Source organism: Anthonomus grandis, chromosome 22, assembly GCF_022605725.1.
Source record: "Anthonomus grandis grandis chromosome 22, icAntGran1.3, whole genome shotgun sequence".
NCBI lineage: Eukaryota > Metazoa > Arthropoda > Insecta > Coleoptera > Curculionidae > Anthonomus > Anthonomus grandis.
The window spans coordinates 33,269,199-33,275,945 of record NC_065567.1 but is presented as its reverse complement, the minus strand read 5'-3'; positions in this window follow the sequence as shown (position 1 = coordinate 33,275,945).

The window sequence follows — 6,747 nt, the reverse complement described above, 5'->3', positions numbered from 1 at the left end:
TACCTGAAGGAAAATTTGTACTGGATATCGACGCTAGCAATATGGGCATATGAACCGTGGTGAAGAAAAAGTCATTCGCTATTTTAGTAAGACACTGTCCTAGTCAGAGTGTAACTATTGCATCACTCGACGAAATTTGCTAAATATTGTTAAAGCGATAGAGCATTTCTATAAATACCTCTATGGGAGAAAATTGCTGCAAATTGGCCATGCAACTTTAAGATGGCTCCTTCAGCTTAAAAATCCGGAAGGTCAAGTGGCAAAATAGATAGAGAGGCTATGGGAGTTTGACACTGAACACCGAGCAGAAAGAATTCATGGAAATACAGATGCTCTATTCAGAATGCCCTGTCCAAAGAACTGTGAACATTGTCAGCAGAGAAATAAGATGCTCACTTGTTAAGAATAAGCATCGTCGATAATATTTGACAAATCGGAATCTGAAGACCAAAAAAAGGATCGCAGAAATCCAGATAGTCCTTACTTGGAAAGGAAGGAAGGAAAGCAATTTGGAAAGGAGCTGCCAAGTATGCTTCCAATGTCAAGTCATATTGGGCACAATGGAACTCCCTAATCTTGTAAGATGGGCTCTTGCGGCGGAAAATCAAAGGAAGAAAATTAGAGGAAATCTATGTCGGCGCACCCTGGGAAAAGCAAGGGAAATATTTTACTGGGTCAATAGCAAGGCAGACGTAAAGGACTGCAGGAAATGTGTTGTTAGTACGGCAAGTATGGTGTACGGCAAACTGTCAAGTATAATGGCCCGCAGAGAAATCATTAGGCTTTGATGCGTCAGTACAACATAAGAAATCCCTTTGAAAGGATTCCTATTAACGTTGCTGGTCCGTTTCGCGAATCGGCAGCAGGGAATAGGTACATGGTGGCCGTGGTGGGCTACTTCTGCAAATTAGTTAAGGCTTACCCTCTATCAAATAGGAAGCCTCTTCTATCGCCGACGTCTTATTAATAAATGAATTGATTTTCCAATTTGTTGTAGCTTTGAAGCTACATACGAACGAATTTTTGAATTCAGTTTGTTCTACAACATCTGTAAAACGCTTGGAATCAAGAAAACGAGGATTGCTGCATTACACCCGCAGTCAAATGGTATGGTGGGACGAATGGTAAGAATCATTAATCGATATTTGGCCAAAGTAGTCCTTAGCTACCAAAGAGACTGGGATAGGTTTCTTCATTTGTTCCTGCTGGCTTATCGATCGGTTATCCATGAAAGCACAGGAGAGTATTTGGCCCGAACAGTGGCGACTGCGTTTCCAATTCCATCTGAAATTTGGTTGCCCACCTCGAACCAATGTTGTCGGAAAGGACTACATCAGTGAGCTGCGTAGAAAAATGGATGTCATTCATAGTCAAGTGCGCTTCATTAAATCGGATGAAGGACGCCTAGATGTCAGTGCCAAGAACCATAGGTACAACAACAATGACCTGATTTGGATCTATGATCCTAAGAGACGGAAGTGTCTGTCATCGAAACTTCAAATATCCTGGGATAAGCCATACAAAGTGCTGGAAGCCACCAACGATGATGTTCTTTACAGTATATAAAAGCAGCCTACGCGTAAAGCTCGAGTGTTGTTCACTTTAACTGACTGGTCCTTATTATAGAAACCACGAAGGCGCTGAGCTGCGGGAAATCCAACCAGAGTCAGATTTGACATTCGATTAATTCATAAGCATTTCATTCTAGGGCCAGAACAGTTGGTATAGCATGTTTTTTGAAGTGCAGCAAGATCTGTTTTTTGCTCCGAGTATGTTCGGGCACATTGTGTGGCTAAGCATTTACAAATGAGTGGAGGAATATCAGAAAAGTTACATAGAACACCAACATTTATTCAGTGTAAGAAAATAGAGGAATAGCTGAGGTTTTTCGTAAAAAGTTCGGAAAAATTCAAGAGCTGCGTCGGTCTAACCCCAGAGTCGAGCAAGCACTTAAAATAATGGATGAAGTATCTGGTAAAAATATTTGCTACCTGCTTACCAAAGAGACTTCAAATCAGGAGCCAACCTATAAGGACGTTTGGAACGCTTTGTGTTCTCTAAAGTAGCAGTTGCTTGCTAAGGATCGGAGCATTTTTAGAAATACCCAAATATTAGTTTAATCAGTAATTCTCAGCGCCTAGCTTAAAGAGTCTACTCAACAGCAATAAACTCTAAAGATAGATGGAAGCATCTATCATAAGAAAGGCTAAGACACCCATAAAGATGTTTCGTTTGCCTGTCTTACCAGACAACTGCTTCTAAGGAGATGCAAAATTCGGCTTCTAAAGAACCTAGAATCCTGTGGAAGTTGGACAGAGTGATAAACTGCAGACCACGTCATCAGGGAATGCCGAAACACTCACGATGCACGTTCTGTTCTCTCAGAGTGCCTCATTGGCTTTTCTAAAGCTATTAGCCTCTGGTAGCCATGCCGAGGACATCAGGTGTCTTATTACAGCCCCATGGTCTGCCTACTGTTCACCCCAATAATTCACTCAACAATTTTGTTTATAATTTTTTTATTTAAATAAAGGCATAATTTTATAACAAACATTTAGTTACAACAATTTGTCAATTAAATGCTACTATAATAATTTTTAAAACAATATCTGCTTCAAACTTTAATTACTAATCATATTAACTATTGATTGTTAGCCGCTTTGGCTCTGTTTGGTGGCTCGCGAACCTGTTCATTTTCACCTCTTTTTTCGGATGTGTTTTCTGGTTGTGCAGCTTTCAACGCCTTTTTCTTCTGTATCTGAGCTTTTCTTCCCTTTCTGCGCCTTCTCCTCAGAGCTTTTCTGGATTTTCGCTTGCTGGAAGTTTTTGGAGGGTCATCAAATAAAAAGACCCTCTGTAAATTCCGAGACAGCCTTTCGTAATTTTCCCCGACATTTGGATACTCAATACTGCAATAGTCGTAAAATATGGTTTTGGCTGGTGGGATATCTATAAATTCACGTGTTTTTATAAAACAGCCGTTATGTGAGCAGCAAGCCATTTTCTTTAACCACTGACGCTTTCAATTTTGACAATTACAATTTTCTACATAACAGTTTGTATTCTTGTTGCTATAGTTACTAGAGTGGCTTTAGTTGTAATTATGACGTGCGTTATCTCCACGTTTCCTCATGGTGCATTTATGGGTTTATTCTCATAGCAAGAAACAAGTTTTTTAAGAAACAAGTTTTCGATAAATAAAAATGCCTCAAAATAGAGTAAAAGGCGTTCGCACAGGAACTTCTGATCGGTTTTAAATCAAAAGTTTGATGTTTTTACACAAATTTCTGATCGTCATCTTCAGAGAGTCATTCAATCAGATATGTTCTCTGATTTATTTCAACCAGTGTCAGGGAATTCGTGTAGCCCATATACTTATAAACTCCAATAATAAAATAATATTAGACAAGTCCAGAACAAACATCTATTTTGTAAAAAGATAAGTTGCTTTGGAAAAACTTTAAATTTTTTGCCATATATAATACCTTTTAATGATAGAGTGTACAGAGGCTTGTCCTGCCAGAAGCGCTTCTGGATTCTGGAAGTACTTTTGTACAGAGGCACATGTCCTGCCGGCAGGACTTCTTTCCGCTCATAAGATTAGCCTGCAAGCAGAACAAAACGTCCTTCTGGCAGTACAGGTGCAAAATAAAAAAATAAAACATGCAGCCTCATCGTCTTAATCAGTGCATGTCCTGCTGACTCATATTTAGGCATATTTGTACTTCCAGAAGTTCAATGTTTAAAAACGATTATTTTTATTAACTTTATCTTGATATGTAAGTACAAAATAAAACATTTTAAATGAAACGGTAATATTTTAATCAACTTAACATATAAGGGTTTTATAAAAAAAAGGAAATAAATTTATGTTGATAGAAAATTAGGCTGGTATACCATGCTGAATGTGATATGTGAAACAATTTCTTCCAGTAGTTGGAGAACACATTACTGCTCGGATTCCACAAGCGCTACATCTGTAACTAGACTTCTGCTGCACATTTCTTATTCTACTGCAAATAATACACTTTCTTTGCACTCTTTGCCGTTCATCTACCTTACTCAGGGCAATGAGAGTGTGTTCTCCAGGAAGCCAATCTTGTCTCGGGGGTAGCCGTGCTTCATTATGTACTTGCCGCGGAGGCAGCGGAGTTTCTACTACAGCACCTGTCCATTGGTTATTAATAAGTTGTAATGCCAAAGCTGCAGTAAAATCAGAATGCTTTTTATTAATTTTTTTTTAAATATTTATACGCTAGAAAGGCATTTGTCTCTATAATTCCAAACATGCTAGCAAACATTCTATGCTGCCATCTCTGAGTATTCCATGTAGTTTCTAGAGCTAAGCCGTTTTGACGTATATATGGTTATGAATATCGACTGCGGGGGCTCCATCAAAATAATCCTCCACTAGCTTGATTCGCTCCACTTCTTTGATAATGGTTTTCCCGTTGGCATCTGTCCTTTTTTTTCTCGCAGGTTCACCTGGCAGAGTTGAATCTATGAATGTGTGAACCTTCTTGTCACGCCAAGCAACACATGTTAGTTTGATGTATGGATCTGCGATCACACAGGTGGCAGCAATAGACTTGCCTTTTTCTTCTGGGCAACGTATTTTCGCCTCCTGTATTGGATAATTTCGGGTTGCTGTTTTTACGATTCCTAAAAAATACAGGCCCCTTTTATTGAGCTCTGCAGCCGTCTTGACAGAAGCAAATCATGAGTTGCCTACTACAATACGTCCAGATCCATGCCACGGACGGGTAAGTCTCAGAGTTGTCGCAGTTCCTGCGCCCAGTTCTCGTTGCCATTCCTTTTTCTGCATTGCCTTTTTTCCTTGGTTTATTTCAAGCACTATCATGATTCCAGACTGAACATCAGCAATGGTTTTGCATTCGCAACCGACACCTTTTGGCTTTCTTTGTATTTTTATTACAGCTGGCATACCATCGCGTTCATTATGAAGTCCTTTCCCGTACCACGCAAACATCGATTCGTCGACGGTTACCTTATAGCCCGGGCTGAAAATATCATTCCATTTAGATGTTGTCATATCGAAGAACGCTCTGACTTGGTACCAGTTATCCATATTTCTTCATTGTTAAGTTCTTCAGCAGTAGGCATTGCAAATGCCAGGCAATTGATGATTTGTGATACAGCTGGATATCATGGCATCACTAATTTTGCGTTTGAGTGGTGGAGCTTTTGTCTTTAATACGCCTTGAAACAAAAATAAAATTAAAAAGAATGGCAATTACGGGCAGTTAGCTTTTTTAGAAAACGCTCGGATGCGTTGATTCTATTTACGAGTGGGACACCTAATATTTACAAAATCACCTTCATACCAACCAACAAAGTTTTTTTCAACACTAAAATCTTACCCATTCCCAAAAATTCATTCATTCACTCATAAAAAGAGTATTTTAGCCTTCATTAAATTTTCCTAATTTTTAAAAAACATGTACCTGTAATCCTTACCAAAATAATATTGGCTAGCTCCCTGAATAAATAAAAAACGGGAATGTAAAAATACGCCGAGATATAATACAAATAAAATCCTGTACCTGTATTTGCTCTTAATTACAAACATATGCCACTAAAAACTTACCATTACTAGCAAGTCGCAGATGTTTGCAACTGATTTTTGTTTGGTTTCCATCTAATTCCCACTCTACTAATGCCATATTTGTTGTCTTAAACATTTTTTTCACAACGTCATAACACACTGAAGTTTGCCATTTATCCCCAAACTGTGATTTACTCCACGAATTATCATTTTTTGAATCAAAAACCGTAGCGGGTGTAAAAATATGACTGCCGACTTCCATTTTTCACGCGTAACTAATTGACAAGTTTAAACTCTTATAAAATCGGACTCAATACAGATATCGACCTCATTCAAAAATGCGCTTGTCGGACAATCTTTTACAAATCAGAATATATGCACATTTGTTCTGCTGGTAGGACCTAAAGTCCTAATATTTAGCGATTTCTTACGTACTCAAATGTGCCACATACGTCCTGCCGGAAGGCCGCTGTACATTCTATCAGAGTCTCTAAAAGGTCTGTACAAAATCCTAGGACATATGCCTAAGGTCAAAATAAGCCTATCAACGTCTTAGTCCAAAGTTGCTTCTTTTCTTAATTATAGGTTGTTAAATTTAAAAAATAAAAATCGATTTTATTTTTATTTTTTTTACATTTTACAATATACCAATTTGAAAATTGATACTTACGGGTTTTTTTGTATGAGAAGCTCGAAAATGGGCATCTTTTTACTGTGGCCGATAAAGGGCGCGCCATACTGCGGTGTAAAATGGCCATAACTTTTTTGCAAGGGTGGTTTTGATTTTTTTTTGTAAAGGAAACAAATTCCCTAATATGTTTAAGTAAAAAAGGTATTCTTGTTAGAACCCGCTAAAATTAACCGTTCCCTAGATATCTCGTTTTTTAGTGTTTGATGGCGCACCAGAATAATTAAAAAAAATAACTTTTGCGTCATGGGTACTAATGCCCTCGCGGAAACCAAATTGTTTGTTTAATATCAAGTCGTATTTTTTAAGGCAGGTAGACAATCTAGCTTTAATTAGAAATGGGTTAATAATTAGATGCTAGTTCCTTATCTCTTTTTTTAATAACTAAATATACCACCTAATATGATTATGATTATATATACGATTTATTTTTTAATCAAGGCAAAGAGCAGTATGGTAACAGTAAGTTAGCAGTATTACATTTCTGGTTATT